This window comes from Chrysochloris asiatica, unplaced genomic scaffold, assembly GCF_000296735.1.
Source record: "Chrysochloris asiatica unplaced genomic scaffold, ChrAsi1.0 scaffold00366, whole genome shotgun sequence".
Classification (NCBI taxonomy): Eukaryota; Metazoa; Chordata; class Mammalia; order Afrosoricida; family Chrysochloridae; genus Chrysochloris; species Chrysochloris asiatica.
Window position 1 is genome coordinate 1,629,159 of NW_006408884.1, and position 25,871 is coordinate 1,655,029.

A 25,871-nucleotide genomic window follows, 5' to 3' on the forward strand; every position below is an offset into this window, starting at 1 on the left:
CATTCTTATCAATGGAGAAAAGATTGAAGTTGTCAAGGACTTCATTTTTCTTGGATCAACTATCAACACTCACGGAAGCAGCAGTCAAGAAATCAGACGATGTATTGCATTGGGCAAATCTGCTGTACAAAACCTTTATAAAGTGTTGAAGAACAAAGATGTCAGCTTGAGGACTAAGGTGCGCCTTGGTCAAGCCATGGTATTTTCAATAACCTCATATGGATGTGAAAGCTGGACAGTGAATAAGGAAGATCCTAGAAAAATTGATGCCTTTGAGTTATGGTGTTGGAGGAGAATACTAAAAGTGCCATGGGCTGACAAAAGAACCAATAGATCTGTTTTGGAAGAAGTGCAGCCAGAGTGCTCCTTATAGGCCAAGAGGCCAAACTTCATCTCTCATACTTTGGACATATTGTCCGGAGGGAACAGTCTCTGGAGAAAGATATCATGTTTGGTAAGATGGAGGGTCAGAGAAAACGAGGAAGGAGATGGATTGACCAGGTGGCAGCATCGATGGACTCAAGTTTGGCAACAGTAGTGAGGTTCATGCAGGATCGGACATTGTTTCATTCTGCTGTGCTTAAGTTCGCTATGAGTTGGTGCCGACTCAATGGCACCTAACAACAACAACAATGAGTCAGTTGCAATTTATAGTGATCCCATATAGGGGTGGAAGCCCTGTACTGGGTCTTTATATGTCACAATCAACTCAAACGATACTTAATAACAACAACATTCTGATATTTGGTGTATGACAGCACTATTCAATAAGCCTTGGAGTATGAACCACAAGGTCTGTGTTGGGATTCCCACCAGTCTCTCTGTGGGAGAATAAGGCTTTCTCCTCCTGTGAAGACGTACAGCTCCGGAAACCCTATGACTTACCCTATGGCACTTAACAACATTCTTATATTGCATCAGTAAAATAATGAATTATTAGCATTAGAAGGTAAATCAAGGAAATGATTCCTTCAGATATGAAAAGTGACCAGGGAGAAGAACATGAAATATCAAATGCCAAAAGCATATCAGGATTGATGCTACAAAATCTTTAAGACCTGAGTTTGGGAAATTTTTCTAGTGTTCTTTGTGGAGTCCCCACTGACAACATATAGTCCTTGGACCATATTTGTTTTTATTACTTTACCCACATCATTAGGGTTCCATATCAAAACTGAGAGGGAGGAAATAAAGTGAAGATGGTTCACAGAGAGATGAGTTGTCATAGAACACTCACAATATTAATGTTCTCTGCTTCCCTTTGTGTCTTTTATTTCTAATGCTATCTTTAATCCTAAAGAGTTCTTTGTTAGCATTGTATACTGAAAAAAAGTTTCAGTAATCTTTTTACTTTCATGCCACATCTTCTTTTCTCTTCAGGATTTTGATGATTTAAAGATCTTTAAGAAAAAAATAAAAATAGCAAGGTAACTTTGGATAGTCTAAATTTCTAAAAGATTCTTAAAACAGCCCACACTTTCTCAGAAAAATAAAACACTAGTTGATAAAACAAAATCTAGTCACATCAAGTGCATTGGCTAACTAAAATTAAATTTATGCATGTGCTTTCTGAAAACTAAGTAGCTTAGTTTTAGCTAAGCTAAGTATATATAAATATATATTTATATATATAAAGCACCTGAAAACATTCCCAGAAAAATTCTATGATTTTTCAATTTGATTTCTCCATGAATTGTTTTAAGCTTTATCATGTTTATGTGTGTGTGTATTTATATTTATTTGCAATGTGACTCTGTAAGATAATAATTGTACTGCTAACCTAATAGTTGACAGTTCAAACCACACAGCCTCTGCTTAGAAACCCTATACAGGATCACTTTGAGTCAGAATTGACTCAGTGGTGCACAAGAAACAAAATAGGTATCATATATAAAACTTGTTTTCTCTGATTAAAGAAAATCTGTGAGAATTTCACAGAAAAGAGAATTTACATTTCATTGAACTACTCTTTGCATCATCATATATTATAAAATTCTCGTTTGTGTCTATCATGATTATACATTCCCTTTTTCTTTAGTTGCAAGTTTTTTGTTAAATACTGTGGCTATTGTTTTTAGGTACCACCAAACAGAAGTCCTGGTGTGTCACTGTGGGTAATGCGCCAGATTGCAAAACTGTTTGAACTGGAAGATTGGTGGTTTTAGCTCACCAGCTGATCCTCAGAAACCCTATAAAGGGTCTCTATGAGTCAGAATAGACTAGACGACATTTTAACAATAACAAACTGGTTACAATTCATAGTGACCCTATGTACAACACAGTGAAACACTGCCCCATCTTGTCCCAGGTTCACAATTCTACCATACTCACAATAGTTGCAACCTTTGAGCCCATTGTTGAAACTACTGTGTCTATTCATCTCAAAGAGGGATTCTTCTTTTTTCTCTGACCCTCTATTTTACTAAACATGATGTCCTTCTCCAGGCACAGGTCACTTAAAAGTTTGGAGAGTGGAGGCATGTCTGACCTCAGCTTCAGAGGACTTAGCTTTGGGCTGATACTGTTGGTGATTTTTCTCCTCCTCTCTTAATTCAGAGAGGAGACCAACATCCCCACAATTTTTTATACCATAGGGGAACATGGTGGGTCTTTAGGATAAGCACTAGATTGCAAACCACAGGGCCACGGTTCTAGGCCAACAGCCACTCCTCAGGAGAAACATGAGGCTTTCTGTTCGCACAGACAATTACAGCAACAGGAAACTTACACAAGGTTGCTATGAGTCAGAACCAACCCGATGAAGTCACAACACATACCATAAATTTATAGGATACAGGTTTTGTTTACCACTAGCAATCCCAGAAGAAGCAGAAACATCCTTCTGAAAGACTAGGACTCCACTAGTCTCTCAAGCCATTTAGTTTATTTTCCATAAAATCTATCAATGCCATGGTTACTAGAGTAAACTTCTCACTGAATGTTCCACAAACATGGAACATTTTCTGTATAAAGGGAATGGATTCATCCCAGAATTCTCGTGCAAACATCTATGTCTCACTTTATTTCGACCTTCACTCTTGTTCTCTTGTCTTCCATTCTCAAGACCACAGTCAAAATGGCTGTGGAATGCCAATCAGTTCACTCCATTCCTTTACTCATTGTCGGTGATGACTGCTCAATTAGAGTGAAAATCCAGCTCCTTACAATAACTCACAAGAACCCACATGATCAATCCTGCTATTTCTCCAACCTGATCTATTAATTCCCTTCATTTCTCCATGACAGTCACACTAGCCTCTTGGAATTGTTCAATTTATTAGGCAAGTTCTTTCTGCCTTTCTCAGAGCTAAAACAGAACAAAACCAAACAAAAAGACAGTGACTTTCAAGTCATGTATGCAGAGTTAAACTGTATTCCACATGGCTTTCATGGCTGTGACCCTTCCAAAGCAGACCTCCAGGTGTTTCTTCTGGGGGTGTCACTTGGTGAGTTTATAAGGCAACCTATGGGTGAATAACTGAGCATTTGATCATTTATATTATCTTCCTTTTTCTCTACTAAATCTTGGTTCAATTTTCATTTTCTAAATGGATGTAAACTTGATGAATCTGTTAAAAATTACAATCACTTCCTTTCCTCCATATGCACTCCAAGAACCTTGATAACCCTTTCCATGTCTTGGTTATCTAGTGTTGCTATAAGAATAGTACCACAAACAGAAATTTATTCTTTCACGGTTTGGGAGGCTAAAAGTGCAAATTAAGTGTGTGTGCGGGCTCTGGGGAAATGTCTGAATCTCCTTTCAGCATCTGTAGACCCATCATATGTTGGCAATCTCTGTGTATTTTGGTGTCAATCTTTCCAGGATCTGTGAATTTCATAGATCTTTGAATTTCACACATTTTGCCCCTGGCTCTTCTGTCCTGGAGGCAGTAGGCTTCTCCCTCACTTCAATTTATTGTCCTTTTATACTTCAAATGAAATTGATTTAAAATACAAGGTAATCCTATAGATTACATCTGGACTCATTAACATCAAGAAGTGAAGATTTACCCCACAGAATAATCTCATCTTTTCTGGGTTGATCACATCAAATCACATCATGAGGTCGATTACATCATATTAGATCTCATTATAAATATGATAACTACATCATAACCACTGAGAGACCTGCCTCAGCCAAGTTGACACAAAACCTTAACTACCACACCATATTTCCTTATTTTGTTTGTTACTACCACAGTATTCATTCAATCATTCATTCATTGTCTGATGTCTTACTCTTCTAGAATTTAAATTCCAAAGAGCTAGGATTAGTCTCTCTTTTGTTCAATGTTATATTGCAAAAAAAATAAAAATAAAATAAGACCTAGTATATAGTAGATTCTCAGTTTTTTTTAACGAATCTATTACTACACAAAGATGATATGATATGGGTGCCATCAAGTTGGTTTCAACTCACAGTGACCCTTTATAAAATAGAACAAAACACCGCCTGTTCAGGATGCTATAGCTGTTTCTTTCTCTAGGGCATCTGCCCATCTTTTCAATAGAGGCTAGAGTTCTTCCTCATAATCATATCATACTGCCTCGTATTCTGAGTTGAGGGTATTGGTTTTCCTAGAATACCTGTCATTTTAAAAAGAGTTGTGTTTCTAAATTATTGTTATTGTTTAGTGCTAAGTTAGTTTAGCTCATAGCAACCTTATATAGGGTTCCTGAGGAGTATAGTCCAAACTGACCTTGTGGTCCAGTGCAAATCTTGCAGTGTCAATAGTAATCAAACGAAAACATTTCAAATATTCTATTAAAAGATAAAAAAGTAGATCAATCAGAATAAACCCAAAGATGAATCAACATTTTATCAATCACACTTTGTCAAATTTTTAGGAGAAACAATTTTTTCTAAATTATGCAAATATATGTATACATACTTGTCAATATTTTGACAGATAGAAACTACACAGTGAAATACTGCACCAAAAAACATGCAGAAGCCATATCTAACTCCCCCTGGTCGCACAAGGGGAGAAAAGAATCAAACCTAAAATTCCTATGAAGTGGAAGTCAGACATGTTTCTACCCTACAACCTTCTTTACCTTATTCTGACAGCAACCATTCCTCCCACCTCTATCACCTCTTGACAATGTCTCATGTTCCACTCATCCTCTCATCCTTCCTGATGGTCCTGAGAGCTTCCATCTCTGCTTCTCAGGTGGCTCCTTTTAAACCTAGCTGGAAGGTAAACTAACCAATCCCAGCCTTAGAGTCCTGTATACCTTATTTGCATGGCCCCACCCAACTACTTGGTAGGAATTAAAGACACTTTGGATTGAAAAGCCATGTAAAGTAAATTTAAGGCACCATATAATGCTATAAGATGATTCTAAAGAAGAGCTTCATTTTATAGAAATGATACTATGCTATTCTACTATATTTCAGATGCCATTTTAATTTGATGTTTATATTTGAATGATCTATTACTTTTGCAAATGATTGTTTCTTGGAAAGCCACAAGGTTAGTGGTTCAAACCCACCAGTCACCCCTTGGAAAACCTTTACAGAGTCTAAGAGTCACAAATGACTTGCTAGCTCTTATCACTAACAGCAATAACAACCATGAATGGTGAATGAAGGAGATCAAGACAATTCTCTAGTTTTCAAATGTAGGAAGCCAAGGGAGAGCATCAGCTAGGGCAAGTACTCATATGTCACAGAATTTAAAATTAAATAAATGACTTAAAATGATAATTTAAAACACATTTTCAAACCTTTTAAATGATAGGGAAATGTTGTTAAGTGCGTTCGAGTCAATTCCGACTCATAGTGACCATGTTTCCAAGGAGCAGCTCTTGAGTATGAACCTCCGACCTTGTGGTTCAAACAGACCTTATAGTCTAGTGCCTTATCCCACAGCACCACACTTGAAAACATATTTGTTTCGTCAGATCAAAGTGTGGGGGAACAAATAAACAATAAATAAGAATATTTATGGGAGGATTTGAACAGAAAATAAATGATATATAACTAAGCATAATTTAAATAAAAAGTAAAAAAAAATATATCACTTTCTTCTTGTAGTCATATAACTTTAATTGGAATGAAACATGTATTTATACATAGATGAAAAAATCAGTACCTTATTAGACCTATTTTAATTAGTAGTAGAAAGTATATAAGGAAATGGATGTGTTTTGTTACATGATGTGTTAGAATCTCCTTGTATTTTAAGAACAGTTGGTCACATGAATGATTTTAAACACGAGAATATATAAATGTCAATCAAGTAAATCAATCTCAGGGAGCCAACGTCTTGCTGAAAGAAAGCTACCTCAGGGAATTGGAATGACCTTACACTGCCAAGCTTAAGAGGATTGAAAAGTGTAATGCCATGGACAGATTTTGACAGTCATAATGGTATTAGTGTCCTTGGCTTGCTCCTACTCTGGGGAGTTATTACTTTAAAAGCTTTGATTTTGGTTTATCATAACAAGTTCTTTAAATATATAACCCTGTGGATTCAATGGCTCTGTCATGCTCCATTTCTCTCCTATAGATCTATAGTCAACCACAGACAAGAAAACATGCAATATATATTTTTTTTCAAGATATAATTTAAGTCTTTACTTATACTTTAGAATCCATAACATACTATAAATACACAGCTCTGTAAATAGGCAAAAACAATATCACAAAGAATAATAAATTGTCACATAGTTTTGAGTACATTCTTTGGTGAAGTATTCTATATATACATATAATCCCCCCAAGTCTAGTTTTATCAATAACAAGAAAGATAAGCTTTAAAAAATCACATTTCATTTCTAATATCTTTCCATTGGAACATGGGAACAACTGACCTAGAGGATGACATCATCTTTATGCACCAATCATTTTTATTTTCCACAAATTCTTATCGCTACATCATCACTAGACTGAATTTTTTTTTCCCATTTTTTTTCTATAAGATCGTCATTTTCCCTTTAATATATATGAACACCAAGAATGGCAACAGAGTATTGGTGTGGCACTCTAGGATAAGTAATGTCAGTTAACCACAAGGTTAGTGGTTCATTTCCACCAGCCATCCCTTGGAAAACCTACACAGAGTCAAAGAGTCACAACTGACTTGGTAGCTCTTAACACTAACAACCATGAATGCCAACTGAAAGAGAAGAGAATTCTCAAGTCTTCAACAGTGGGAAGCTGAAGAAGATCATCAGCTAGGGTAAGTATTCATTGTTAAGTATTCATTGAGTGTCCTACATCATTATTAACTTTTTTCTAGTTAGGTGTGATTGCTACTTTTTGGGAAAGACATTGTTCAGTGTTATATTTTTATATGTATGGAGGTAAAGTGCATATTTATAAATATGTACTTCAGACATATTATCAGGAGGGATCAGTCCCTGGAGAAGGACATCATGCTTCATAAAGTGGAGGGTCAGTGAAAAAGAGGAAGACCCAGCCCCCCAATGAGATGGATTGGCACCGAGGCAGCAGGAAGGGTCTCAGTGATTGTGAGGCTGGTGCAGGACTGGACAGTGTTTTGGTCTACTGTACGCAGGGTCACTAGGAGTCAGAACAGACTCGACGGCACTGAACAACAACCATCACATTGATTTTGAATGGATTATGAATTGGGTGATTCTGCTATTTCTGTGCTCTCTCTCTTATCCTACCAGTCCTCATGAAATCTAGTCACATTGTCCTTTTTCTGAATTGTATTCCAGAATTAAAGCTTAATTCTCTGCCTAATGTGGTAGTTTGTTTATATAGTGAATTGCTCATATATTTTACTGTCATCAGATGTCTTATAGAGACATTGCTTTTTTTGTTAATTCAGGAAAGATGTTACTCATTTGAAAAATCGTTTATTTAGCATATATTTTGGGTTACGTAGGCTTCCTGACGGCACGGTAAATGCCTTGCTGCTGACCCAGACTTTGAAGGTTTGAACACATTAGCTGCTCTGTGGGTGAAAGATGTAGCTGTCTGCTTCCCTAAAGAGCACAGCCTTGGAAACCTTTTCAGGTGTTATCACTCAGAATTGACTCGATGGAATGAGTTTTGCTTAGTTTTTTTTTTGTTTTTTTTTTTGTTTTTTTTTTTTTTTTTTTTATGAATACAGGTTATTTATAATAATATTAATGCATATTTCATTCCTATTTCTTTTCCATTACAAAAAAAATTAAACACAAATTTTAAAAATTGGGTTTTGTTTGTGTCCTTTTTATTCTTTCTACCCTTACTCTCCTGCAGCTTTCCAATATGGACACATATTATTTGTGTTGAACATGATTCAAGTGCCGTTTTGAGTTATGTGGTACAATGTCTGATAAATGCCATATATAAAAATAAAGGGTCTAATACATTCCTTCAAAGAATAATCAAGGTAAATAATGGGCACATGGGGCATACAGCGCACAAATAAATACCAAAAAGAGACAGCAGTCCTTGCCGTGAGGTACACATCTTCCCTGGTGACCTCCAATTGACAATAACTACACTTCACTAAGGAAGAAAAAGAATCCTTTCTTTGTCAGACAAGAACAAAGTACTACTGCTGGGGATGCATTTATTTTCTCTCTTTCTATCTCTCCCTCTGTCCATCCAATGTCTATCTTTCTTGTCTAATTAACCCTCCAATATCTGCCTGTTCCCCAATCCTTGTATCTATGTCCAATTGTATTATCACTGTTGCATGTTTCTCTCTCTTCCCCCCACCCCCCGTCTCTATCTTTTGTGTCACTGTCTAGATCTTTGTCTCTGCTTGATTCCCTCTTTACCCTTTTATCTGTCTGTCTGTCTTTCTCTCTCTCTCTCCACACACACACGTACATACAAACACACAGCTTTTTCCAATTTTTCATTTTATCCTCTCATCGCACATTTATGTTAGAGAGATATAGATGCATAAGATAATTCACACTTTATAGGTTGAGCTCATTATTGCTCTGCTTTCATGCATAGTAAAATATCGATCACACTAACCTGCTTACTGAGCCAAAGTTCTTTCTTACAGTCAAGAAACCTCCTAAGAGTCTAAAAATGAACAGTCTTATCCATAATGATGACAGCACGCATTGGATTTGCATAGTGCCTTTTCAGTCAAACTGTTATGCAGCCCAGTTAGACCTCTGACTTCAAGAATGCAGACAGAATTGTTTAATGCAATGCCCTTGAAAAGCTTCACAGAAAAGTCTAATTCTGAAAAAAATAACACCTGAGAGAAAATTAATTTGCATTTTGCCTTCCAAAATTGAAATTATATCCACTAGAGACATTTTTTGTTTGCACCATTGATTCTATGCCTCCATTATATGGTAAAAGGTGAAAGGAGGATACAGAGATGGTTGTTCCATGCATATTATTAACTAGGTGCAATGACAGTTCTTTTCTTTATAATATCCAATTGTATTATCACTGTTGCATGTTTTGCCCTTTGAGTTATCTCTGGTTATACATAAGGAAGTCTGAGTTCTAAGAAAGAAAATCAATCCACTTAAGTTCATAAATGTAAGAAATGACACATTTAGGGTTCAAACTCAGAGACATGGTACTGAAAACTATCACCTTTATTCTCCATTAATGTGTCTTTCCAATCAGTCTGTCTCCAACAAGTCACAAACACTTGTGAGAGATTTATTTGTTGTCTAACTTAACTGCTTATTAAAAAAAATATGCTTAACTGGAGCAAATCACTAATGTGAGTACTACTGTGAATGCATTTATCTTCTCTCTTTCTATCTGTCCCTCTGTTCATCCAATGTCTATTTTTCTTGTCTAATTAACCCTCCAATACCTGTCTGTTCCCCAATCCTTGTATCTATGTCTATGTGTGTGTCACTGTAGGATGAGCACTGAACTGCTAGGCACAAAAGTTGGTGGTTCAATCTATCTGCCACTTTTTGAGTCTCTATGAGTCAGGACAGACTCAACAGCATGAGCCAACAACAACTAATGTGAACTGGATTACTTCCGCCAAAATAGTTAAAAAAGAAATTCTAGCCCTTAAATCTACAAATATGACACTGTTTGAAAACAGGGGTTTTCTTTTGTTATGTTCATAAAATCCTGTTTCTTAGAGTAGGTCATACATCTAATTTTTGTTGTTATTATTGTCAACTGCCCTTGAGTTCACTCTGAGTCATTGTGACCTTATGTGCAACAAAAAAACACAATACCTGGTTGTCCATAATCCTCATAATCTACAACATGTTTGAGTCCATTCTTGTAGCTACCGTGACAATCCATCTCACTGAGGGAATCCTGTGCCTTCATCGGTCCCCTACTTCACCAAAAATGATCTCCTCCGCACTCATGGTGAGATGTCCAAAGTAAGTCAACTGGAAAATACTATGTTGTGATGAATAAAGCATTCATTGGTTGATTTTCAAATGTAGACCAGAAGATCATTCTTTCCAGTTTGTCTTAGTCTGGAAGTTCCACTAAAATATGTCTACCATGAGTGATCCTGCTTGCATCTACAATGTTGTTGCCCTAGTTACAGCATCATTGCACAACACAAGCCACCACAGTATGATGCACTGATAGCTGGATTGTTGTTGTTGCTATTACTAGTGCAGTTGAGTCAATTCCAACCCATAGCAGTCCTGCATAGCATTTCCAAGAAGCAGCTAGTGAGCTTGAACTGCTGACCTTGCAGTTCAAACCAACTTTGAAACCAACTTTAACCCACAGTGCTACACGAGGACTCCTCACTTCTAAATGGTGTCTTGCTGAAAAAAAGAACAGACACAGAAGCACACACACACAGGTACAATGGCAGACACTATGTGAGGACTCATCTACAGAAAAAGAGTGCCAAGAAAGGATAAGGAGCACCACACAATACCAAGGAACACCCAAGGTTTCTGACAAGGAAGGGCCATCTCTAAAAGCAACGCTATGATTTGGATTTCAAGCTTCCAGAACTGTGGAAAAAATAGATTTCATTCTGAAAAACCAACCATTTGTGGTAGTCCTTGGTACAGCAGTCAAAGGGAAGTAAGACACTCAATAAGGCAATAAACTACCACTATCTCTTTGGATTACTTAGAATTTATTTCACCCCCAAAGAACAGTTAGCACACAGGAGATTCTGACAAGGTGAAACACAGAACTGAATAATGTATGTATAAGAGCAGAACTCCGAGTGTCAATCAAAAAATTGTAGATAATCATAGTCCTGTTGTAACAGTGTGGGCTAATGCACTGGACTGCAACGTTGGTTAGAACTGCAAGATTCAACAGCACCATAACCAACAACAGTGATAATAACCAGACTTGCAATAGATAACTGCATGGCTAAGATCAGGCCAGGAAAGACTATTATTATTATTATTTTCTTTCATCATAATAAACTACCGACTACTTCTTTGAGGGTAGCAAGAACTCTCCTAGCTGAATTTCATTAGGAAGTCTTAGCCCATCCAGTCTACACCCATGGTCTTGCCATTCAAACATTCTATTGTTATTCTTAAAACTCAAAGAATTTTTAAAATGAACTTGATTTGTGTCCCTCAAAGATGCACAGGCTTGCTGATCACAAGATTGGCAGTTCAAAGCCACCAGTCACTCCTCAGAAACCCTATGTAATATTTATATGAGTTGGAATTTACTTTGTACCACTTTATAAAAAGAATGCTGAAGCCGCTATTTTGATATGGTGTAAACTGAAGAGGCCAGAATACTTTAGGGAGGTGTTAGAGGGATGATCACACCACCTTCAAAAGTATATAGACCTAGATGGCGTATATGAGACTTAGATTGAAGATACATTGAAACAATCAATTCACATTTTCATATTTTTTGTGTAAAAATTTATCTATAACATTACAGCAATACTTTTTGACTTATCAATATATTTAGATTTGAAAACTATAAATATATTGGAAAACTATATATATTTGAAAACTATACCTCCATGTCCACCACTCACCTCTCAATTTGTCATACTGTGGTGGCTTGTGAGTTGCTGTGATTCTGGAAGCTATGCATTAGGTATTTTAAGTACCAGCAGGGTCACCCAGGGTGGGCAGGTTTGAGATGAGCTTCCAGATGAAGACAGACTAGGAAGAAGGAGTGACGAGTGACGACCTACTTCCGAATATTTAGTCACTGAAAACCTTATGAATAGCAGAGAAACACTGTCAGATATAGTGCCGGTAAAGGAGCCTCTCAGGTTGGAAGGCACTCAAAATGATCCCGGAGAAGAGCTGCCTCCTCAAAATAGATTTGACCATGATAACACAAATGGAGTAAAGCCCATAGGAGTAAAGCCTGTTGGAGAAAATCTGGTGGGACCTTCATTTGCTGATGGGGCACAACTCAAAATGAAGAGAAATAGCTAAAGATACCCATTAATAATCAGAACATGAAAAGTAGGAAGTATGAATCTAAGAAAATTGGATATTGTGAAAATGAAATGGAACGCATAAACATTGACATCTTAAGCATTAGTGAGCTGAAGTGTACTGGTATTGGCCATTTTGAATCTGATGACCACATGGTTTAGTATGCAGGGAATGACAAATTGAAGAGGAATGGTGTTGCATTCATTGACAAAAAGAACATATCCAGTTCAGTCATGAGGTACAACACTGTCTGTGACAGGATAATATCCATGCACCTACAGGGAAGCCCCAGTAATACCACTATTATTCAAATGTACGGGTCAACCACAAAAGCCAGTGAGGAAAAAATAGAAGAATTCTATTTTTTCAATTCAAACTTCTTCAATTTGAAATTGATCAACATTCAATCAAGATGTATTGATCATTACTGGTGATTGGAATGCAAAGGTTGGAGACAAAGAGGAAGGATCAGTAGTTGGAAAACATGGCCTTGGTGATAGACATGATGCTGGAGACCGTATGATAGAATTTTGCAAAATCAATGATTCGTTCATTTCAAATACCTTCTTTAGACAGCAAAATAGATGATTATACACATGAACCTCACCAGATGGAATACACATAAATTAAATTGACTACATCTGCGGAAACAGAAAATGTAAAAACAAGGCCAGAGGCAGACTGTGCAACAGACCATCAATTGTTCTTATGTAAATTCAAACTGAAGCTGAAGAAAATGAAAACAAGACCTCAAGAGCCAAAATATGACCTTGAATATATCCCACTTGAATTTAGAGATCATCTGAAGAACACATTTGATGCATTAAACACTACAGACAGAAGACCAGAAGAGCTGTGGGATGACATCAAGAACGTTACACAAGAAGAAAGCAAAAGGTCATTAAAAAGACAAGAAAGAAGGAAAAGATCAAAATGGATGTCAGAAAAGACATTGAAACTTGGATCTTGGTTGAAAGCAGAGAATACCAGAAATATATTTACCTGTGCTTTATTGACCAGGCAAAGGCTTTCAACTGTGTGAATCATGACAAGCAATGGACAACATTGCAAAATATGAGTATTACGGAACACTTAATTTTTCTCATGAGGAATCTGCACCTGGACCAAGAGTTGTTTGAACAGTGCAAGGGGACACTGAATGGTTTAAAAAATAAAAAGGTGTGCGACAGGGTTGTATTCTTTCACCATACTTATTCAACGTGTATGCTGAGCAAATTATCCAAATTGCTAGGTTATATGAAGAAAACCATGTCATAAGGATTGGAAGAAGACTCATTAACAACCTGTGATATGCAGATGATACAACCTTGCTTGCTGAAAGTGAAGAGGACTTCAAATATTTACTGATGAAGCTGAAAGACCACAGCCTTTGGTATGGGTTGCATCTCAAAGTAAAGAATACAAAAATCCTAACCACCAGGCCAATAAACAACAATCGTATCAATGGAGAAAGATTGAAGTTGTCAAGGACTTCATTCTTCTTGGATCAACTCTCAACACTCATAGAAGCATCAGTTAAGAAATCAAATGACATATTGCATTAGGCAAATCTGTTGCACAAGACCTTTTTTTAAAGTGTTAAAGAGCAAAGATGTCAGTTTAAGGACTAAGATGCGCCTAATCCAATCCATGGTATTTTCAATAATCTCATATGCATGTGAAAGCTGGACAGTGAATAAGGAAGATCATAGTATTGATGCTTTGGAGGTATGGTGTTGGAGGAAGACATTGAAAGTGCCATGGGCTGCCAAAAGAACCAACAGATTTGTGTTGGAAAAAGTGCATCCAGAGTGCTCCTTGGAGGCCAGGATGGCCAAACTTTGTCTCTCATACTTCAGACATATCAAGTTTGTTAAGGTGGAGGGTCAGAGAAAAAGAGGAAGACCCCCAGCGTGATGGATTGGCAATGTAGCAGCATCAATGGGCTCAAGCGTGGCAACAATTGTGCACTTGGCTCAGGTCTGAGCACTGTTTCATTCTGTTGTGCACAGGGTTGCTATGAGTCAGTACCAACTTGATGGCACCTAACAAGAATAACAAATACCTACATGTATATTTCCTAATATATATATACACACACACACACATATGGTTGGTGGTGGTTATGTGCCATGGATTCGGTTCTGACTCATAGCGACCCTGTACAGGGTTTCCCATTATGGGAGCAGAAAGCCTCATCTTTCTCCTGAGGAACAGCTGGTAGTTTCAAACTGCTGACCTTGTGGTTCACATACAGATTTGTAATCACTATGCTACCAGAGCTCTATATATTTTATAACCATATATAGGAGCTCTGGTAGCGTAGTGGTTATGAATTGGGCTGCTAATCTCAGGGTCAGCAGTTCGAAACTACCAGCTGTTCTGCGGGAGAAAGATGAGCTTTCTGCTTCTGTAAAGATTTACAGCCTCGGAAATCCTGTACAGGGTCGCTATGAGTTGGAACCGACACCATGGCACATAACAACAACAACAACAACAACATAAATATATTTGATAACTATATGTATATTAGATATATATACACATACCCACATGGAGTCCTCTTGTGGTAATGTGGGATAAACACTAGACCACAAGGTTTGTTTGAAACTCAAAGTCAGAGGTTCTAATTCACCAGTTGCTTCTCAGAAACCCAATACAGGGTCTCTGTGAGTAGAAACCAACTTGGCACTGCTTCACAACAACCACATAAAATATATATCATAGTGACCCTGTATATGGTTTTTGAGGAGCAGCTGGTGGATTTGAACCACTAATCTTGTGGTTCAAACCAACATTGTGGTCTAGTGCTTATCTTACAACACCACATCAGGACTCATATATATACATACACACACACACACACACACACACACATATTTGTGTGTGTGTGTGTATATGTGTATGTATATATATGAGTCCTGATGTATATACATATATATATATACACACAAAACTTTCATATATTTTTTTTTTCCACCAAATCATCATTTTTTCCAGTTCAATTGTGGACTGACTTATCTGTGTTGAAGGACACTGTCTAGGTTCATGTTAACTAATTTGCCCACTCATGGTGGAATGCCTTATTCACTAAATCTGCCAACTTGTTGCACTTTCTTTGTAATCTTAATATTAAGATATTTTCTATAACTTTCATTTAAACAATTAAATTAACATTTATCTTATTTTACTTATTTTGTCAGTAGCATTGTTAATGAAATTTTTAATTAAATAGCAGATTAAATTGTTAGAACTCGTGATAATCTCTGAGTAGAATGTCCATGGATCCATGCTGAAAAATAAACACTGTCAGAGATCCAGAATCATTTTTTTTTGTGCCAATTTTAAAAGCCAAAATTAGATTCTTACAAGTTATTTGGAAAGCAACAATTTAATAATATTTACTACAATAAGCAATGTAATCTACCTGTGTGTCCCTGACCGGGTGGCAGCCTTTGACTCCTAATCTTGGCTCCACGCAGAGCTAGTCATTCGGTTTTAACTAGAAGCTCACTGGTTCTGTACATCAGCATATTTAAATCTAACATCGAGATTATAATTCTGACCTACCATATAGGGATCTGTATTATTTAATTCTACATATGTAAAATAATTAATAAAATAATACAGATTTAGTCCTGGTGTGGCACTGTGGGCTAATGCACCAGACTGTGAAGCCGTTTGAACTGCAAAGTAGACGGTTCAAGTTCACCAGCTGCTCCTCAGAAACCCTATACACGGTCGCTATGGGTCGGAACTGACTTGATGGCACTTAACAACAACAACAACATTATTTAATTGGGTAATATCTGGTAAATACTTCTAGCTACTTAGAATGACTAACCTATAAAACTTTTAAGTTTTGTTTTTAGAAGCTATTGCTTCAAAGCAGTATCAATAACTCTTCCATGAGTGTGATATGTATTGATTTGAAAACATATTTTTAGGAATACAGTTTAATCTTCTGAGTGAACTAAACAAAGGAGCACATTCTACACTGACTATTTTAGTTGCATATTTAGTAATGTTCTTTATCTGTCCGGCATCTTTATAAACAATTTATCTTCACATTTTTACTGTAAGAGAAATGCTTTTCCTTTCATGTTTAACATGAAGAACCTGAGATACTGAAACTTGAAACAATTTATCCAAAGCCACACAGTAAGTGCTAAAGTCAGCTCAGGCACCTTGCAAAACCGCCCATACTATCCACTCTGTTACACTTCATGTTTTACATTATAGCAACATTTTTGCCTAACAAAGTGGAGATAATTGGTTATATACCATCTAGCACATTGACAAGCAACCAGTTCTGAAAAAATCACGATGGGAAAACTCTTAAGAACTTAGGTATCAAGAAATTAGAATGATAGAATGAATTTCAGCAAGAATTTCCTTTTCTATGTACAGTCAGTCTGCCTTCACTTCCTATTCTTTCGGTAAGATATTTTAAGGTAAGTGTAATCTTGGATTATAAAGTCCCAAATTTAAAGATCCAGAGTAAAAAATAAACAAATATTTTGTAGCATCTAGGAAAGAAACAGGTCTTTCTTAATTTTGTATCAGTTGTGAATACTGAGGTTGCAAATACATAAAATTCTCACACAGGGTGTTTTAAACCAAAAAAAAAAAAAAAAAAAATGAGCTATCAACTGTTCAGACAAGACACCCAGAGGTAAGGTGATTCTATGATAATTAATTCAACATTATTATCAAATTACATTGATTCATTCCATATTTCTTCTCTATGCTCTTAAACATGTCACCTAGACCCTCTTCTTTTGGCTAGATGGTGCTACTGACTCCAGATAAACAACACACACTGTTATCTACAAGTAAAACAGGAACTGAATCTTCACTATTTACTGACTCACAGCAACCTTATGCACAACAGTACAGAATACTGCCTGGTCCTCTGCAAGTAAGAACTGAATTTTCATAATTAGCTAGATTAATCAACATTGTACTCTTTTGATTAGGCTACCCTTCCTTGAAATCAAAGGATTCACAAACAAATGTGTTTTCCGGAATATAATAAACTATCATTTACCAAGGAAGGAGGATGTTTATTAAGGAGACAATATATAAATTCTGTGCTTATTCTTTTATTTTAATGTGTGTCCTCTTTTTTTCTCTCATCTTTAATGTTGTTATCAAGTGTCACTGAGTCAATTGTGACTCACAGTGACCCTATATAAGGTTTCCAAGGAGCAGCTGGTGAGTTTGAACAGATGACCTTGTGGTTAGCAATCCAGTGTTTACCCGACACACACTGAAGAGAAGGATCCTTCTCTTCAGTATTCCTAAGGTGAGAACGAACATGTTTAGGTGCTATTAATTTTAATCATATCTTAACAAGTTATGCATAGCAAAGTGAGATAAATTTCTAGTCCAATAGATTCATTCATTGAACAGTTTTGTTATTTTTTTTCCTAATTCTATGACACTGAGAATTACTCATAACCCATTTTTCTTCAAATTCAAATGAGGAATTACCCAAGAATCAATATCAGATGAAATTATTTCTATGTGTTGTGTATGAACACTCAGTCTATAGAATTCAATACGTCCCCCAAACAAACTCCACCTAACTGGTTTATCTATCTCTAGGCTGTGCTTTTTTGCATTTCTGGTTTCGTAGTGGTTACAAATCGGGCTCCGAACCTTGAAGTCAGCAGTTCGAAACTATCAGCTGTTCCGCGGGAGAAAGATGAGGCGTTCCGCTCCCGTAAAGATTGACAGCCTCGGACACCCCGTATAGGGTTGCTATGAGTCGGTTCCGACTCCACGGCACATAACCAACCAACCAACATTTTTGTTTATTAAGATTTACTTACAAAATTTGGGTGCTATGTGTGTTGTGTATGAGCTTTGGGTGTGTATCCCATATAAATATGTATTAATGAAACCTAGAGACCTCAAAGTGTACTAATCTTTGTATAAAATTGTCATCTCAAATCTTTTGAAGCATAATTTGATATTTTCAATACTATTTAATATTTCTTTAGACAAATAGCACACTATCATTTGTATCACTAATTATTCTGAGAGTCTGTTGTATGCTATATTTATATAATTTTATTATTTTTTCTATATTTTCACAAGATATACAAAAGTAGCATGTATATAGTGTATCATTTCCTTAATATGTTCCATGATACAGTCATTTATGTAGTACTAATATGTGTTTTATAGAAAAAAATGTCATTCAAATAAATTTGGAGGATTCCTATTAAATAAAAGTGTTGAGTGTGTAAAATAAATAAGCAACATTCCATTTAAGTAAAATGCATATATTATGCTGCGTTTACCCAGCATAAAATCACTTTTTTGCTGGGCTAATACTCCAATCAGCAGTCCACATGTTGAGTAAATGGTTAAGCACTCAGCTGCTAACATAAAGACTGGTGATTAATAACCACCCATGGGTCCTTCACAAGAAAGGCCTTGTGACTGAATTCTAAATACCATCCATTCAAAAGCCTGATGACCACAACTCAATTCTGAAACAATGGCAGCACCGTAAAATGGATGGTAACAAACATGTCTAATAATCCAACTAGAGTTCTTTGAATTACCTTACTGAAATCCTGGTAGCATTATTTATAATTCAAAAAAATGCTTAAAAATATATTTCAGCCTTTCTCCCTTCCCGGCCATCTTGGTGGCTGGCCTTGGTTGGGGGGCTGTCCCACACCTAAGGCGGGAAGATGGTGGCTGCAAAGAAGACGAAAAAGTGGCTGTAGTTGATCAACTCGGAGCTCCAACTTGTTTTGAAAAGCGGGAAATACGTGCTGGGTTACAAGCAGACTCTGAAGATGATCCTGCAAGGCAAAGCGAAGCTGGTCATACTCGCCAAAATCTGCCCATACTTTAGGAAATCGGAAGTTGAGTACTACGCCATGTTGGCCAAACTGGTGTCCATCATCGCTACCGTGGCAATAAAATTGAACTGGGCACAGCGTACGGGAAATACTACAGAGTCTGCACACTGGCTGCCATTGATCCAGGTGATTCCGATATCATTAGAAGCATGACAGAACAAACTGGTCAAAAATAAATCATGCATTTTTTTCTTTAATAAAACTGACCAAAGCTTGTTTAAAATATATGTTGTTGTTGTTGTTGAGCGCCATCGCGTGGGTTCCAACCCATAGCGACCCTGTACAGGGTTTCCGAGGGTGTAAATCTTTTTTGTTGTTGTTATCAGGTGCCATCGAGTCAGAACCGACTCATAGCGACCCCATGCACAGCAGAACGAAACAATGTCCAATCCTGGGCCAACCTCACTACCATCAATGATGTCACCTGGCTGATCCATCTCGTTGGGGGTCTTCCTCTTTTTCTCTGACCCTCCACCTTACCCAGCATGACATCGTTCTCCAGCGACTGTTCTCTCTGGACAGGGTATTCAAAGTAGGAGAGACGAAGCCTAGCCATCTTGGCCTCCAAGGAGCACTCTGGTTGCACTTCTTCCAAAACAGATCTATTGGTTCTTTTGGCAGCTCATGACACTTTCAGTATTCTCCTCCAACACCACAATCCAAAGGCATCAGTTCTTCTACGATCTGCCTTATTCGCTGTCCAGCTTTTGCATCCATATGAGGTTATTGAAAATACCATGGCTTGGGTCATGTGCACCTTAGTCCTCAAGCTGACATCTCTGCTCTTCAATACTTTAAAAAGTTTCTGTGCAGCAGATTTGACCAATGCAGTCTTTACGGGAGTAGAAAGCCTCATCTTTCTCCCACGGAGCGGCTGGTAGTTTCGAACTGCTGACCTTAAGGTTCGCAGCCCGATTTGTAACCACTACGCTACCATATATCAATGTTTATTATTTTTTCAGAACATGTGAGAGATCAGTAACATTATCCTCATTTTATAAATGAACACAATGAAAGTAAAGCTATGACACATGACTTCTATCACAAATTCTAAATTAATGGGCCCATTTTAATTTAAGCTTTGCACTTTTTCCATTATTCTAAGTAAATATTTTTACCTTTATTTTCTTTGCATTTCCTTCAGTATCTGAGATAATACCATATACCTTGTAAATACTCAAGTTGTTTAAAATTGCATCTTATTTAATAGGGAATCCACATCAAAGCAAGAAACAGAATCGTATGTCTAAAATATTGTGCACACATTGTTATAGCCTAATTATTTTCCTATAATTGATTCAAGATCTCTCATGGCTCAAAAGCATTTCAAATCTGTAAGTAAGTTCTGTCTCATTTTTCATCAAAATATCAAGCCTAGAATTTAGTGAAAAATCAAGTGTAACTCATGAATTAGAAAACCTGTTCTGACATACCTCTAGGCAAAAAAAAAAAAAAAAAATGGGATCATTAATCCAGACTATAATGAATATACATGGAGTTCTACCTGTTCTATTAAGTGAACCACAGGAATTAGTCAATACCATTTGTCTAGAGGACAAGTAAAGATTGAGTCAAAGTACACTTAAAAAAAAAAAAAAAACATAAAAAGAATCTATATTAATGTGAATTTGTAATTAATCAGAATTCTTCCCACTTGGCATTGATACTTTATACAAAGCTCTCTCTATCTCTACATCTATATATATGCATATACATTGTTGCTAAGGGCTATTGAGTCAGTTCCAACCCATAGCAACCCTGTTTAGGCTTTCCAAAGTGCAGCTGGTGAGCCTGAACCGACGACCTTGTGGTTCGAACTGACTTTGCAGTCCATCACATTAGCCCACAGTGCTAAATCAGGACTCCTATGTATATACGGTGATGGTAATGGTGGTGGTGTGCTGTGAGTTGGTTCCAACTCATAGTCACCCTGTATAGAGTTTCTGAGGCTGTAAAGTTTTATTGGAGCAGAAAGCCTCAGCTTTCTCCCACAGAACTGCTGGTAGTTTCAAGGTTAGCAGCCCACACATAACAACTATGCTACAATGTTGTGTAAAGTGCCAATGACTAATAACCATGTATATACATAGCATGGAGTCCTGGTGTGGTGCTACGGGTTAATGAGCTGGATTTCAAGGTCATTTTGAACCACATGGTCATCGGTTCAGGCTCACCAGCAGCTTTTCGGAAATCCAATATAAGATCGCTATGAGTCGAAACCGGTCTGATGGCACTTACCAACATTCATACATATTATAATTAATTCTGCAAAGCAGGATGCTTTTAATTAAATATCTATAGAATTGTTTTAGTAATGATTGTAATTTTGCTCTTTTTAGAAATAAGAGACTGGGATACATCTCAACACTTTAATGATCTAGTCTCTTTATTATTCTTAGTCTGTCTCTGTAAATCTTATTATTAATGTTCTATATTTACTTACCTAAAGTTAAATGGAAATTTTCAACCAAATAATTGTTAAAATATGTATTAAATGCCTAATCATTTAGTATAAAACACATGTTTCTTAATCATTAAGTTATTTTAAGATAAAGAAATAATGCCTTGGTTTTGTGAATTATCTAGAAAACAACTCTTCCTTTTAGGCAGAAAAGACTGATCAAAACTGGTTTGTTGTTATTATTGTTAAGTGCCTTTGAGTTGATTCTGACTCACAGTAACCCTGTAACAGGATTTCAGAGGAGTGGCTTATAGGTGTCAACCACCAATGGTCCAGTGCTTATCCTACAGTGCCACACCAGGACTCCAAAACTGGTTTAACAGATGTAAAGGTTTTGTTACATATCACCTGCAGAAACCTTAATTTGGAAAAGATATAGTCCAATTTTCCTTCTTGAAAAGTAATGGACAGCTTATCCATTGTCAGAAGTACAGAAACCATATGCTTAAAATCCATAGGAAAACATGAGAACTTTTCATATTTTTATTTAGTTCATCTCTGAAATGCTGGAGGTACACAGAAGTTTGGGATCGAAGGGAAGGTGTTATTAACCTATTTGGAATAACTTAATACCAAATAGGAATACAGTCATTTACTTATTTCTTAGGTTTGGATTTTCCTAAATACTAGAATTAAAAAGATGACATTAGTAAAATGAGAGAATTGGAAGTTTCACGGGAGACAATAGTTGCTAATGATTTTTAGGGTGGATGGGGCACTCCGGAAGAGTGACATCTATGTAGGTTAATTTGCAATGGGAAGGGAAAATGAAGGTGGCATAGAGGAGCCTAATCAGGCTGAGGAGAGACCCAGGCCCCAAGAGGCCCATGTCCTCCCCTCTATCAGTGATTTAACAAGAAACTAGCTCCGCTCCCCTGAACCTGATCAAGAAAGAACAACATGATGCCCGAGGCTCAGCTTAGAAATTTTCTCCTTTAACATGGTGTTAGAGACTGAATTATGTCTCCCCAAAATACCAAGGAGCTTCCAAAATTGTATGGAACAATTTCAGTATCTTTAATGGCATTTTTTCCACAAATCTTTTGAAGCCTCCTCATTAACGTTGCAAATCCTAACATGTATGTCTGTGGTTATAATCCCATTCAGAAATCAGGTGTCTTTGTTATGTTACAGATGCAGGATGTATGTAGGCTATATCTTGAGTCAACCTCTTTGGAGATATAAAAGGGATTGGGACAAGCTAGCAGGCAGAGATGGGGGAAGAAAGATGTCAAGCCACAGGAACTTCACCTAGGAGCAGATACTCAAAGAGACAAAGACATTCCTCAAAGTCAACAGAGAGAGGGAGGCTTCCCTTAGAGCTGACACTGTAGCTTTCTAAACTGTGAGAAAATAAACTTGTGTTTGTTAAAACCATCCACCTGTATTTCTGTTATAGCAGTACTAGAGAACTAAGACATACGGCTCCTTCCTCAGCCAAGAATCTAATAGCAATCACAGTTTGTAACAGTTGCCCTACCCTTAAACATCTGTAGAACATTACAGGAGTGAGATTCTTATATTGGAGCTCATTCTGTGGTGATCCTTGTCCATGGTACCTGATTTTAGCAAGTATCTGTGTATTATTGAGAGACAAAGTGACCACATGAGCCCGGCTACTTTTCAGTTTATACGTTTTCCTCAAATAAACTCTATTTTACAATAAGTAGTGGAATGCAAGCTACAAGATCAACTGTTTGAGCCTACAAGGCACTCTGCAGGAAGAGATGAGGGTCTCTACTCCCACAAAGATTTAAAGTCTCAAAAACCTTATCTGAAGTTGTAATGAGTCAGAACCTACTCGATGACACTTAACAATAACAGTGTGGATTCTATATTGTGCTTGTCTCTGAACCTCTATTGCTGGTCCATATGATGATGATGATACTGATACTCTTTTATATAAATGTAGCAGAAAGTCTTGACTTCTCACATTAAATGAAAGCATCAGACTTATACAAGGAGGCTTTAAAAGTTCATGGAAAGACTAATGAGAACTGAGGAGGTTTAAAATCAATTAGCCCAATGGACTAATGGAATGTGTAAACATCATTCTCCATGACTCTGAAACCAGACGAACTAGACTATGCATGACTACCACTACCAACTACTCTAAAAGGGATAACATAAGAAGGTTCTGGATAGAGTGACAGAAAACGTGGAACAAAACTCAAAATTATGAAGAAAGAAAAAAGACCAGAATTACTTACTGGTCAGAAAGAGACTCAAGGAACCTGAGACTGGGCACTTCTACAACCCTTCAGGCATAGAAAGGAATTCACCCCCGTGGACCAACTTTCAGCCAAACAGTAGGTAGGTACGTAGGGGTGACAATAGTCGTAACGTACGCTCACCATGAACAATCAATAATTCAAAATGAAAAAGGCAACATTTACCTAAGGCACACATTGGAAAGAGATGGGAAAGTAGAATGGATCCGTTTTATTATGAACTGTAGGGTCACTATGACTAGAAATTATACAGAAGAAGCAGGATCACTGCTGTTGCAGGGAAGGCACTGCAACCACTGAGATGAAACAAAGTGTGTGATTTGTTGAATGGAAAACTGATTATCTTGCCTATAAATCTTCACTAAATTCACAATAAAAATTTTGGGTTTGTTTTGCTTTTTTAAAGTTTGTAGAAAGAAAAAAAAAAAAAATCAACAAAGAGATCATGGATTTCTCCCCATGAACTATTTGAAGCCCCTTTACATGAATTTCTTATGTAATTTTTCACTTTTTATTTTTATAAACTCTGCCAAGGTAAATTTTTACTGATCAATATGTTGGTGTTGGAATCAAGTCGATTGCAAACAATAGTGACCCTATAGTTCATAATAAAGCTTCCATAGAATTTCCAAGACTGTCACCTTTAAAGCAAGAAGCACTGGTCAACATAGCAGTCAATATTACAGCTTTTGTCAATAAAAATATACTGGAAAAACAAAAATAGAGAATTTCCCAAATTTATCAACAAGCAAAATATGATGCCTCAAAAGCATGTTTCTTGGGGGAAGGCAGTACAAATTATATGCTTAAATTATGTACTATGATGAGTGGATGCAGAATCAGCTGAGAACATTCTATGAATTCTTTGACCCTTCAACTAGTCAAAGAAAATCCACTACTTTTAATTTGGAGTTACTTTAATATTGGATCTGTAGGTAGCTTTAAAGTATGTAAAGTTGGTTTTTATATCTGAATTTGGAAATTAACCACATAAGCAACTATACCATAGCCATCCTGACTGGCCTCCTAGAGCACCTTTGCTTCATGAGAATATGAGAAAGTGTCTAGTACTAACAACCTATCACACAGGCATTTACTGAGACACGCAAACTATAGAGGGCTGCTTTAGATGCTCTTATCTCTGGAAACTGTAACTAAGATTGTGTCTCTTAGCTTAAGAACTCTTATCACTTTTTAAAGCATGATAGATTATTAGGCAGAAAATACAATTGTTTTTGTTATCAGTTGCTGTTAAAATGGTTATGATTCGTGATAATTGCATAGACCACAGAGCAAAACATTCCTTAGTCATGCATAATCTTTAGGATATTGGTATTCTCAAGATTGCTGTTAGATCTTCTGTGTTTTGAATGCATACTGACCTCAGAAGTTTATCTTCCAGCATTTTCTCAGACAACTGTCTATTGATATCTATAGGGATTTCAATGGCTCACTTTTAGAAGCAGATCACCAGGCCTTATTTCCTCATCTGTTTTAGTCCAGAAGCTCCACTGGAAACTGAAAACTACAGGTGACCCTGCTGGGACCTGAAATACTGGTGGCATCATTTCCACCATCCTTGTTGTTGGGTGCTCTCAAGATGGTACTGACTCCTAGTGAACGTATGTATAACAGGACAAAACAATTCCCAGTCCTGTGCCAACCTTACAATCATCGCTACATTTGAGCCCATTGCTGCCGCTACTATGCCAATCTATCATGTTTAGGGTTTCCTCTTTTTTGCTGACCCTCTACTTTATCAAGCATGATATCCTTCTCCAGGTACTGGTCCCTTCTGATACACTGTCTGAAGTATGAGAGACAAAATTTGACCATCTTGGCTTCTAAGGAGCATTCTGGCTGAACTTTGTCCAGAACAGATTTATTTGTTCTCTTAGTGGTCTATGGGTACTGTAAATATTCACCTCCAACACCATAACTCAAATGCACCCATTCTTCTATGGTCTTCTTTAT

General features: G+C 36.9%; 1 protein-coding gene and 1 pseudogene across 1 annotated transcript in view; one reads left to right on the top strand and one right to left on the bottom strand.

The window, feature by feature from the left end:
- The window catches only part of CDH12 (cadherin 12, type 2 (N-cadherin 2)), an 868,078-nt gene that overhangs the window by 747,484 nt on the left and 94,723 nt on the right, over positions 1-25,871 (bottom strand). The gene's annotated exons all lie outside the window — the stretch shown is intronic.
- On the top strand, positions 19,032-19,381 carry LOC102831077 (annotated as a pseudogene).